The sequence below is a fragment of the Nipponia nippon genome, unplaced genomic scaffold (genome assembly GCF_047370975.1).
Source record: "Nipponia nippon isolate SJK-2023a ecotype South Korea unplaced genomic scaffold, ASM4737097v1 scaffold_17, whole genome shotgun sequence".
Classification (NCBI taxonomy): Eukaryota; Metazoa; Chordata; class Aves; order Pelecaniformes; family Threskiornithidae; genus Nipponia; species Nipponia nippon.
This window is the reverse complement of record NW_028262333.1, coordinates 4,384,698-4,397,533: the sequence shown is the minus strand read 5'-3', so window position 1 is coordinate 4,397,533 and position 12,836 is coordinate 4,384,698. Positions and strand designations below refer to the sequence as shown.

General features: G+C 41.1%; 1 protein-coding gene across 12 annotated transcripts in view; it reads left to right on the top strand.

The window, feature by feature from the left end:
* The window catches only part of SGCD (sarcoglycan delta), a 448,968-nt gene that overhangs the window by 221,562 nt on the left and 214,570 nt on the right, over window positions 1-12,836 (top strand). For 11 of the 12 annotated variants that reach the window (XM_087753645.1, XM_087753646.1, XM_087753643.1 and 8 more), the window contains one exon: window positions 7,590-7,770. The gene's annotated coding sequence lies outside the window, so the exon portion shown is untranslated. The remainder of the gene's footprint in view (window positions 1-7,589; window positions 7,771-12,836) is intronic. The other variant, XM_087753650.1, reaches the window with a different exon arrangement.

The window sequence follows — 12,836 nt, the reverse complement described above, 5'->3', positions numbered from 1 at the left end:
CTTTCTCCAAACTCCTGACACTTCTTCTAGAAAGCTCTGGCATCCTCCTGCAGCCCCAGATATGCTGTAGCTGCTCTTGGCTCTCCAGTGCAGTCATCTAGCCCTTATGGTTCTCCTAAGGTGCTGCAGGCATCCGTTCACCCTTGCGTCCTCCCTGATGCTCTGCCAGACCTCCGCATGCCCTTGTCTGTATCCTCCCGGCTCTGTCCTTTTTGTACCAGTGGCTGAAATTAAAGCACTTAAAGGCTCTAGAGATTTACCAGGCTTTTATGCTGGTTTCCAGCTCGAGTTGAGTTTATTTTTCTTCAAATGTACAATCCACATAGGAAAAGCAACATTTCAGAAGTTAGGCTGGTGTTTTTCAAGTGTCATTGAATTTCATACACTTTTCAGGCTAACGTATCAGATCTGTGCACTGAGTGAGGCTGCTTTTCTGTGTCATTTATGGAGTTGGTTGACTCTTACCTTTCCCCTGGGCTGTAACGGTGTAAAACTACAGCAGCAGGTGGGACTTCAGAGTGACATCACATTGTATACCACTAATTTATCTGACAAAACTTTTCAAAGTTTGGAAAGTGATTAGAAACAATTGTTTTTACTAATATAACTAAACTTGACTTAAAGCATCAAAGGAGAATCCTGTTTTAGACTCTCAGGAAACGCATCAGAGTTTGATGCTATGTGTGGCTTTTAAAATCAAAACATTGAGAATAATAATCTGAATTTATAATGGAAAACCCTGCTCAGATTCTGAGTTGACAACTGACTGACAGCCGTGTGTCCTCCAGGTGCCACAGAATCCAATATATTTGTATTTTCTCTAACATTTGGTATACCAGCTTATCCCAATATGTTCCACAGAGATAAACAATAAAGTTACAGAGTTAAATAAATAACTTTAGAGATAAGCAACTTTAGCAAAGGACGAAAGGTTTGCTTAGCAATGACATTTAACAGTAGATGGAGATACGCATTTACTTATTCATTTTTCCAACAGGTCACAAATGGCAGTAGCACAAAGCAGAGTATCTCTGAAGAGTGACAGATTAGGGGAGCAAAGACAGTTGTTTCTTATGACCAATCTTAATGCAAGCCAGTAATAAATCTCACTGATTCCAGTGAGAGCCGTGAGGCCAGTGCCAGAACTGTTGGGAAATTTGATCTGAAGTGTTCAAAGGAGTGAGTCCCTGAACCAAAATAAAATAAACTGGAAAAAAAAAAAAAAGGGCAAAAGGAAGGTGAAAGCATGTCTGAAGGAGATACAGAGAAGTCAGTTTTGGGTGGCAAAATACAAATGCACTGAGTTCAAATGAGCTTAAAGTTAATAGTGGTCAAGCTAATACCTTTGATACAGAGAAAGAGAAGTACAGTATGTTTATAAAAAGCTTATGCTTTTGTGTCCTGATCCTGTAATGCGATCCACTTATGTGCTATCAGCTGCGGTGAAGAGATCTAAAGGTATTTGAACCTTCTAGTAATAAACAGCATTCTTCATCCTGGAATGTATCTGAATTACAGAATATAGAAAATATATCCCAGAAGGGTCTCAGTGAAATAACTTTGCACCACTAGAAGTTTATCTTGGAATGGATCAAAAAATGTTTTTCCCAGGTTAACGTAATATATTCTGCATTGTTGCATATATTGACAAATTTTAAGGCTCTCAGTTTAACTGTGATACTAAGATGAGTGATGCGATTGTTTTCTAGTTACATTCCCATTTTAAGTTAGAGTAAGAGGAAATCCAGTTAGATACTGTCATATCAGCAAAGGTTGTATCACACAGCTGCCTGTGATATAAACCTGTCAGCTCTTGTTGGAAGAACTGGGTTTATTTCATTACTCAATTATTTTGAAGATCTGACCAGTTAAGTGCAAGCTGTTTGATACTCATTCTCTCCTAAATCCAGGAAATCAGTTAAGCATTTGCTTTTTTTCCACAAATGTGCTTCCAACCCATTGAAAGCATTATTTGACAAGGACATATGCATTGCTATAACTTTATCATTGCTTTCAATTGAACTTGCAGAAGAAACAATAATCTCATGAAAGAGCTTCAGTACAAGGGCAGATGTAAACGTCTGAATCTAAGGAGCCCAAGAGATCTTATTTTATAGTGTAACCAGACTGTAGTAGTAGTAGCAGTAATAATAATAAAAAAACTTAATAGTATAATGCAGCGTTAGCAGCTAGACAGTTAGATAGTAGCCTGCAACTTAATGCTTTTGAAATTGAGAAGCAGCCTTCATTAATGTAAGTGCCTTTCTTCCGCATGCGTGTTTTATTTCAAATTGGAAGTATTTCCACTGAATTTCTTGGATTCCATTTTCAGAAATTATTTACTCATATGCAGCAGCAGCAAGACTTGTGCAGCACCTTAGCATTTTCTAACCCCGCAAGATATTAATCATACTTTTGAAACTCATGATGTAACATTAGTACTATTATCATGGGAATAGTTCATGCAACAAGCATCGTTAACCACTGCTCTTACTTGCTTTTTCCTGGGTACCCTTAGTTTGCACTTGGATGACAAAAATCAACACTGATGTTCAGCAACATCACAGTATTCCATTATATTCATCTCAGTCAATTTTATTATTGCCTGCATTCTTTAATTGAGTTAATTGAGTTAATTTCCTGAGGAACTCTATCACACCGCCAGCCTCCACCAAATTTCCTACTTGTGGACATTATCACTTGAATTGCAGTTCTGCTATTCCACTATTTGTTTTCTTGTCAGGGAAGGAAAAAAAAAAGCCTCAAAACAGCTAGAGCCAGTTGTGCTGGCAACTTCTGTTTTATTTATGTTTTGTACTGAGCCATCGTGAATGACAAAGTATGCCTGGGACACGGTTGTGGGCACTGTTCTGGGTGTTATAGTTGGAAGGGTGCCAAAGTTGCATTGCTACCAATTTTTTACCATTAGCCTTCTGGAAGGAGGGATTCAAAGTCTCATTTTATTCTCTTCTTCACCAGTGTCACCTTTACACTAAATTAACGTGAGATCTTTACCAGAGATGGAGCTGACAGGATGAGTTGTTGATCTCTCAGTTCCTTGGCGCAGCAGGAGCAGAGGAACAAATCCCATAAAACGTAGAAGTCGGCTCCTCTTCGGATTTGAGCCGTGAGGAGTTGAGCATCCTTTGAAATAACTGAATACCCTTGCTTTTGGCTGAAGCTAGTGTGGTGGGATTGCACTAAGCCGTGCTGTCCTGAAGCTCACTAGAAAACAGTGAGCTCGATCCTGAGGATATGGCAGAATGCAGCAGCTGTTGCCTACTCAGCTGTACGGGGACTAATGGCCAAGGCTGTAATTAGAAGATATACCTGCTAATGAATTGGTATAATCCCCTGCTGTATTCAGAGTCTGCCGTGGGCTCTTTTTTCCTGCATTTACAGAGGAGGTTGACCTTGTTAAATACTTAGCAATAAAAATGTGTTTTCCCTTGCCTGTTTCACAGCCTTTCTTCTGGGTCTACCAGTGGAACTCCTCCGTATTAGTCAAACATGTTTACCCAAGTTTAGCTATAGGGAAAGAGGGAAGTTATGAGACTATACATGAACATTATTACATATACCTGACTGTAGTGTACATGTTTTCATGGGTGCACAGGGCATCTGGAGTTTTGGTTTCTTAAAGGTCAAGCTAGCAGGAAAAATAAAAGAAATTTAATATTTAAGCAAGGAGATATGGTTTCAATTATTTTTAAGTCACCAGACTCTTTAAATATTTAATCTTTTCTATATCCAACTAATTTCTTCAACTGCAGTTAGGTAGGTTGTAATTAATTTTTGATGAGACAAACTAATGCTAATTTGAATATCTACTATACTGTAATATTTGCTTTCAAGTATGTCATTCAGCTTCTAGATACCTCTTTTTGCCCTATCCAAAGTTGCAAATGCTCACCAATATTTTCAAATCTAGCCACAAAGCCCAAGCTGCACCTTAAGCTCTATGACACCCTAATAGAAGGATGACATTTCTGGGTCAGATAAGGGTCCAGTTGGCTCCTGTCCTAACCCTGACACTGATCAATAGCTGATGTCTAAAGAAGAGTATGAGAACAGGACACAGGTATAGCAAGGCTTCCTGTGAGAGGGTCTCCCCGCCTTCATTGATTTGTGGTCTGGGAACATCTCAAGATAGAAGTGGTGTCTTCAAGTTTAATATTTGATCTGATTTGTTACATCTAAAGTGTATAGTTATTTTGTATAATTCATGCTTTCTATCAGTAAAGGACTGAGGTTCCTCCAAGGGAAATACTCTCTTTTTACTGGAAAAATGTCTTGTCTGCCTTTTCTGATTAATGAGAACATCTATATGCCTGCTTTTGTGACTTGAAGACTGATCTGATACCACTTAACTATGTTAATTTAGGAATGCACCTGAATATTTAATCCAGGACTCCAGAAACTGAATGTAAAAATCTGAAGTGGTAGGATAATTAAAGTAATTCATAGTTTGTCAGCAGTTCCCTCCACACGTCTGATCAAAGGAGAATGGGGGGTGCACAAAATTTAGAACCAAAACTAAGTGGAATTGTGGGATTTCTAGTACATGGGGCACTTCTATAAGTTCAGACTGGGTTTTGTTTCAGATAAGAGCAGTGCCAGCTCTTACAGCAGCTGCAGACTGAAATTAATATTTTTTTTTTTTTTAATCAGGAATGTTGGTGCCTGTCTCGCTCTGCAGCCGTGGGACAGTCCTGGGGCTCTGGGCTTGGGCAGTAGCTCCGGCAGACCAACATCAGCCCAGGCTTTTCCAGCCCTCAGGGCGGCTGCTCACTAGAGCTGCCCAAAGTCGAGGAGGTCTGAGGAGCATCTCAGGAGCTATGTGATGGGCTCTTCATGTTCCTCAACTATGAGAAGGAAACCTGTTGCCTGCTAGGACACTGACCACCAAGTCAGTAGTGGCTCACTGAATGTGAAGGGGTTTTTCTGCAAAATCGTGCAGGTTTAGGGAACTGGACTAGCATACATCCTTTTTTTTCTTCTCCTCCCTAGAAGGTTCTGAGCCGACGTAAATTATAGCTCATGACGGTTTCCTTGCATTATTTTTAGTAGCCTTTTACCTTACTGTATTGCTGGCCAGGAATAGTCCCTGTCTACCTCCCTCCGTCTGTATTTGTGTGGTGCACACCATCAGAGTGTGGAGGAAGCACGTTGCATTCAGGCTGGAGCATCAGCACCTTGCTGCTTGCAGGATTCCTGGCCGCAGATTTCATTTTGTTATGTTGCACCATGGGGGTGAGGGATGTTTGCAACAAGTGCTTGTATCGGAGATGGGAACAGTGTGCAGTCATTGCATTTTGTCATGACGAAAGTTGTTTTCCTCTCCACGTCTGTGTTCACACCTCCCGTTACTTCCCATCTTCCTGCATTAACGCATTCTCATAGTACTCCATGCTTTCAATCTGGATCAGGGAACTGCTCGGCAGCAACGTGTTCCAGCTCGCTGCTGCTGTGCTCTCATTCCTGTAATGGTAGTGGTTAGGAGTGAGGGAAGCTTTATTTTTTAATCTTCACCCAGAGTTAGAAGTGCATGCTTCTGCCTGTACTGCAGTTTATGACCCACCCAGCAGTGCAGGAATTCAGACAGTATAGAAACTCTGTGCGCATGCACAGCAGCATATTAAGGCAATGTGCCAGCTTCTTACCAAAGAGATTTGCTTCAGATGAGCATTGGCAAGCTGTCCTAAATAGGAGCTTTCAAAAACACATCTTTTCCAACCTGAGACCAGCTTGCAATGATGATCTAGTTCTATTACTGCTACTTCTCAACTCAGCTGATGCTGTAGTTAATGCACAAAAATGTAGCACTGATTTTCTTCGTGACTATTTTGCATTACAATTTACGAGTAAAAATGAAAAAGTAATTGTAACTGTGGTCTCCAGAGATAGAAATCCCTTAAAAGCAGTAGAATTAGGTCTTGCTGCTACCTGCAGATCAAACTACTGCAGCATCAGCCATTTGTATACCCATAAGTCAGTTAGCAGCCATTTCGGCTGGCAGTCTGATTTTTCATGGTTAGCCTAGAAGAGGACAGGAACTGTGAAGGTCCACTTTTGTCCTTCCTGTCTGAGTTCAAGAGAGGCAGAAGGTCTGTAAATGTGTGCCAAGAAATGCAGGGCTAGGCTCTGCTGTTCTGACTCCTCTTGTGGGTATCTCACAAGCTGTTCCACTTGTAGAGCCTTTAGGTGTGGTATGTAACATAAACCACTTATGTAAGTTCCAGTGAAGTAACTAATGCTAAATAAAGTGAATATGTTTGATTGTTCTGATCTGTGTGACTGTGCTTGCTATGCGGACTTCTGGTGAAAATAATAAAAAAAAAAGAAAGCAGTATGATGCTAACTTTCAGTATGGACAGTTTTACACACTGATTACTGAAATCTTCCTTCTTGCAAGCCCAAAAGCTAATGGGTTTTCCAGATAGCTGTAACCTGTTCATGGGTTCAGGATTTTTTGTGAAGTTGTAATGGGATTTTGTGGTATTTCAAGCTGCCACAGGCTTTCTCCTGTGTAGGAGACCTCTGAGGAATAAATAAGTCTGCGCTCACGGCTGCTGTGTTGAGTTAATGTTAGGCAAAGCATCTCTAAGCCCGGTTGAAGGAAGCAAACCACCTAGTGTGTATGTATCTGACCTAGAGAGGTTGGATCCTGCTCTTTGCTCAGTCCTTACCTGCTTCGTGCTGCTCTGCCTGGTCTTGCTTTGCAGGCTGTGTTGTCTGGGTGGGGGAAGGATGGTCCTTTGAGTGTTTTCCCACGTGTCAGGGATTAGAGATGATTAATGCAATGACAGCAATGAATGTTTGAACTTCTCGGTGCTTCTCTAAGGTTTGTGGTTGCTGGGAGCGTTGCTGCCAGGTGGTTGCCTCCTCCGCTCTCTTCTCACCTCGGTGTCCGCAGTGAGGCTCCTACATCCATGTTCAGTGCCAGTCTGACCTCTCAGAAACATCAAGCACATCTTGCAGTGATAGTGAGCTAGAAAATGTGGTGATGCTGAGCCCCCACCCTCCCAGAGGCCATTTACCTGTCTCTAACAATTGGTTTGGAGACTGATCTTTGGGAACCCATTGCGCGTTGGGCTGACAGTCACCGCTTCCCATCAGCTGTAAGGTCCTAATGTGATTGCCTGTTTAGGAGCTTTGAATTCCTTGAATGAGAACCATTTTAACCGTGCAAAATATTAAGACTGAGGTGATGTCTCTGCTTTTAATATGAAAGTCCTGTTATTCTGCAGAAATGCCATAATGAATTAAAATATTTCCTATGGAGAAGTGTATTACTTATTTTCTTATTGTGATGTCAGACTGGAATAAAAGCAGCCGGGCTTGCATTCATTTCCTGGTGTAGGGGCAGTATTAAAGTCCTGTAAAGCAAGAATAGCTTTGCACCACAATTCTTGAATTCAAAGATTGCCCTCCAAAGGTGCCACGCATGATGAATTGTCACAGACTCTTTGTCCTGCCTTGACATTTCGTTCCTATCCGATGTTGTCTTATGTTCTGCTCTGAATCTGCCAAACAACTGACCCTAGAATTTAATGCCACACCTTCTTCTCTTTCCTTTTTCTGAACAGCATCTTTTGCAGCTGAGGCTCTGAAATACTGGAGGACACTGCATCTTCCTCAGGGACACGGACAAGGGGGAGCTGGAGCTTCTGGGGAGCTCAGAGAGGAATTGTAGTTGGTGGTCGCCTGAGGAACTTACCTTCACACCAATGTTGCTCTGAAACGAGTTGTGTCCAACAGTCAGGTTAGGTATGGTATGCCATTTTTTCCCTGCTCTTGTCTTTTTGCTCTTTTCTGAATATCTGCATATGGGGAAAATAGAAAATTAGCAGCCTTTGTGTTTATTGCTGTGTACGTGCCATGCTCGTACTGCCTCTGTAAATAACCTTTGCTCTCCCCCAATTTGGAGATCGTTCATCAAGAGTGAAGTGTTTTTAAAGTCTTGGGCTTGAGGGGGTGCGTGTTGATATCAAGCGCTTTATTGAACAAAATGCTCGCTGATGGTTGTGTTTTGCTGTTGGTGATGTATGCTTGGTGATAGACATCTGCATTTTGAAAGTCCCACTTGTTTTGTTTCACTAATGTCTGCAGTTCAGAGGGTCAGAGACAAAAAAAAAAAAATGATGCTGAAGTTACCTATTTGCAATACAGCCCTGTGCTTTCCTTTGTGCTTTGTATATTCTCATTGTTTGCCAAGGACAGAAATAATACCAATTTCTTGCATAGTCGTATGTGCCCCCTTTGTTGTGTAGCACTTGAAATTCTTGCATGTGTGGGGGTTCTTACATCCACACAAACATTACCTTGGTTATGTTGTAACTATAGCAAGGCAATATGCAACATGTCTTTTAAGAAGAAATTGAGGGTGCCAGGACTGGAGGAACGTATTGTGGACAAAGCTTGCGCTATAGAAGCAATTAGGGTAATACAACCTCTGATAACACAGCTGCTTTTATCTAGGCCAAGTTATTTCTGTGAAGGCAAAGTTTGCTGATTAAAAACCCTAAAATTTAAAGTATTGGTTCCCAGATCTCAGTAGAATGATATCAGATGATAAATCCTTTTTCATTTAACACATGGGTTCTGACTTCCCTTTCACGGCTGAACCAGCAGCATAGTCTTGTTGAGAAAAGGACAGCAGCAACGTTACACCCGTGCTTGGTGTTAGTGGAGGGGAAGGAAAAAAAAAAAGAAAAAAAAAGTTAAGACTTTCTTAAAAATCTCTAAGAAAACATGAGGCATCCAGGTGAGTGTGTATTAATTATTCTTCTTTTGATATGGTTGCACCAGTAGTGTTATCTCTGGAAACTGTAGGCTCAAACTCTCATGCTTCAGCAGAGCTCTGGTGGTCTGGAGACTGCCTGTCTCCAGTAATTGCAGAAAACCTTGGTGGGAATAGCTTAAATTAGGCGCTTAACTTTTAAATGTTGAGGGTCAAGTAAAGCCTGTTCCAACTACAGCATACGCTGTTAATTTGTACAGGCATTTCAAGAAAACAACACTGATGTCAGGGAGGAGAGGTTCCCATCATTAAAACCGCTGCAGCCCTTGCTCCCTTTGTCTGTCTGCTCTGGTGGCGCCTGGTTTCTAGAAGAGGAGGTTGTTAAACATTGCTCATGCTTTTGTTATCATCTTCACTTTTGTTTATTTCCAAGCTGCTGCTCTTGTGATTATAATACCTAAAGGGGAAAGCTGTAGGAGAGTTATTTCATAATCAAGAGGGCTACTTGACTCTTGTGGAGAAATATTTTGCACGATTATAATGTAGAAATCACAGCAATTTGTTTATTCCCTGTTTCTGTGTGAGATTTGTAGGTGAAAGCGTGTAAATCTTCCTTGCAATGAACATGTGTGTTTTGCTGGGTACGCAGGGTGCCGCAGGGCGTGCAAGGATCCGCACCTGACCAGCTGGCTGCTGGTGTGACTGTGGTGCTGACCCTGCCTTGGGCAGGATGGCGGCGATCACCCCGTCCTTCCCACCCGAGTTGGTCCGACTTTCAGTCTAAGGTTCACATCTCGGGCTGCAGCATGAGTAGTACTCCAGTGCAGAGGTTGTGCAGGACTTTGCAGAACCTCACAGTTTGAGGACAAAGCGCGTTTTCCATACAATCAATTTATGCAAAACTATTATTTAGCCATTAAACTCTAGGTTTTTTTAGGACTTTGGTTATATTTTTGCATTTTACTTTGTGACCGTCAGATCTAGAAACTTGGTTCTTACTTAAGGAAAGCTCACATTTATGGAAACTTAATCTTTGAGAACATTGTCGATTGAGAAGATTGTGCTAAAGTTTAAAGCATTGGCAACACTGCTGTTGTTCATTCAAGTAGATGAGACCCTTTTTTATCCTTTCTCTTAATCTTGGGGGCTCATGAAAACTTACCAGAATAATTGACTACCATCAACTTTTACAAGAATGTCATGGGAACAGATAGATGGAAGTGCTGCTTATCCCCATTTTACAGATGGTGAATAAGGAACACAGTCACTTCTAGCTCACTTTTAAGCGGTAAATGTCTGTCTCTGATTTGCATGCACTCACAAGTGCAAAAGGTGCATCTGATACCCACAGCTGGAGGCACGAAGATAGCCTTGGCTGAGCAGCTGAGTCTAGAGGGCGAAGCGTGAAATTTGGATGTGGATCCATTTGAGGTCACTGCTCCAATCTAAGCCAGTTTCTTCTGTGTGTCCTGCTCTCCCAAGTAAAGGGGTTTTTAATTAAGTGGTTACAGTAACACCAAATGACATCAAGAACATTTGCGCTGTATTTCTGCTGGAAATGGCAACATATGTCCAAATAATGTTAGCTGAACTCATTCATCTTTGCAGCAGAATGTTGTTTGCTCATGTGAGACAAGCAGATTCCCTTTTAGCAGCATTTACGCAATTGTGGTGATGGCAATCTTATTGTGTAAGAAATTATTTTAAATGGATCCGTAGATAACATACAGAGTAATATTTTTTTCTTAAACTGCTCATTTTTTAGGTTAGTAGAATCCGGTTAGTGAAATGTTCTGCTGAAAAAGCACATTTAATAAATACGTAAGAGAAAAATTTTAAGTAGCCATTAAACATAGTTAATAAATTTTATCTTGCAAGTAGAAGTGGAAAAAATCCCTGTTCATTTAATGTGTTTTATGGATCTTGTAGCAATTAATTGTCTTCATTACATGGACATAAATCCTCAGTGTAATTCACCTTTTTCAGATTAATTGCTTTGGAACATTTCCCTTTGCTTTGTTTAGGCTGTAATATTATTTCTCTTTTTTAAAATGTGAATATCAACATCACGTTTTTTACCATTCCCAAATGTTCTGTAAATCAGTTCAAGTTCACGAAATCTCTTTGCATTAGAGGACAGTGCAGAGGTGGTGTTGCAGCTGTGATGGTCTGATACAGGTGAAGCAGCGAGATTGCATAGTCAAGCCCTTCTTGACCTATAGCAGGGCAGTGGGCAGGTGTTCTTTTCTCACTCCCTATATTATGTGGTCAGAGGAAAAGTTATCATTTCTCTCTTCAAATCTGTCTTGCTTCTTATGCGATTTCATTTATGAAATCAGAAACAAACACTGATTTTATGTGCCTTTAGGTTTGGATGTCAAAATAAGACCTTAATGCAACTTTCCAATGGCTTGTTGAGGGGTGCAGGTCTACTGGCTGTGGGTGAAAATGTGTCAGTAAAATTATCCTCCTATATTATAGAAGGACAAGTTCATTTGGAGCGTCATGGGATGTCTGCTTGAATTCCCAAAGTTAAAATCAAAGCTTTGTTTTGAATAAAGTTTTTATTCTTCTTGACTGAATTTTGCACACCAAATAGTAAAACACGACAGCATGTAGGATTGCTTTTTACATATGTTTTTTATCAGTGAGCATGCTAAGCTTGTTTGTATGAGTAATATTTATGCAAATATTTTCTAGTGTTTCTCTGAACTGTTTTGCCAGGGTGAGGAAATAAAATGGCTATTATGTTTGCATGTTTTGTTGCAAGATCAGCAGACTGGCTGTTAACGTATCAATTCCCTTGATGACACCACTTCTGCAACCCTATTCACTCAACTTCTCCTGACAGGGCTTTTATTGAATCCATCAACCTGACACATATCAAAGCACAATTTCTGATAACAAATATCTCCATGTAAAATGAATTAAAAAGCTGATATCAGCAGCAGAACTGAGTTGAATTTCTGAAAGAAAATAAGAAACTCCAAAACTAACATGAGATTCTTAAGATATCAATCACAGAACAGTAATATAATAGTCCTTTACCTGTATTCTTGAAGTACTGAGAAGTCAGTGGATCTGCCCAAAGTCATACAAATGGGCTTGTTCTGGGCTGTCAGCCTGTTCTGGGCTGCCAGCCTGTGGCTCTGCCTTCTGGACTCTGGCTTTTGTAGTGTTGCTTCAGAGAGCACGATGAAGTAGTGATTTATTTTCTTCCGGAGACCTTTCTCCTGCGAGGACCAATGACCTCCTTGTAATTACTTTGCACTCTGGTCTTTGAGAAATTTGGAGACTGAGTGGTGGAAAATGCTAACCAAGATTTGAATGCAGTAAAGCTTCTTTATCTCAGAAGACGAAGCCGTTTGGAGTCCCTTGTCCTCTGCAAAGCTGCTGCGTGGCAGCCCGTGGGCCATGTCTTGGGCAGAGTCCAACTGGGGTAAAAAAGGGCGTGTGTTTCTTTGGGCTGCAGGTGTTTTGAAACTATCTGGCTCAAAACCTCCTTCTGAGAACACATTTCCATATCTGCTTGCAGCCTTCTCCTCTCTGTCTTGCTCTCCCCATCCTGCTTTTCTATCCCCTTCATTTTTGCATCTCCTAGATGATGAGCAGCTTCAGGCGGGGCTGCCTTTGCACTGGTACTGCTCTCACTGTGCCCAGGCTTGCTTACCTCTTATTTGTGGCTAGCACACGCTATAAAGTATTAGCTAATAATAATCATGTTTTGCTTTGTGGCATGTTTGCTCTTTGGATATGTATCCACTGGCAGTTTGCAGGCCAGCAGAGAGGAAGAGGAGGGTGGCCAACAGTTGATGTGGAAAATTAATTATCCTCCTGCCACATGGTTAAGGCACTTCTGCTTTCCAAGCTTTACATCCAACCTCACAGAAAAAAGGAGGAGAATACTGCATTCCCATCCTCGAATAGTGGGAATGTTGCCAGATCAAAGCTTAGTGGGAATGTCACATGTGGGACTGATCATTCAGGATGCTCTAGAGCCTTTCCTGCTCTGCCTGCAGCTGTGACACCACCCAGATAGTCATTTTTACCTTTTGTTGGACAAATATTAACTTAATTGCACATTCGAGTTGGA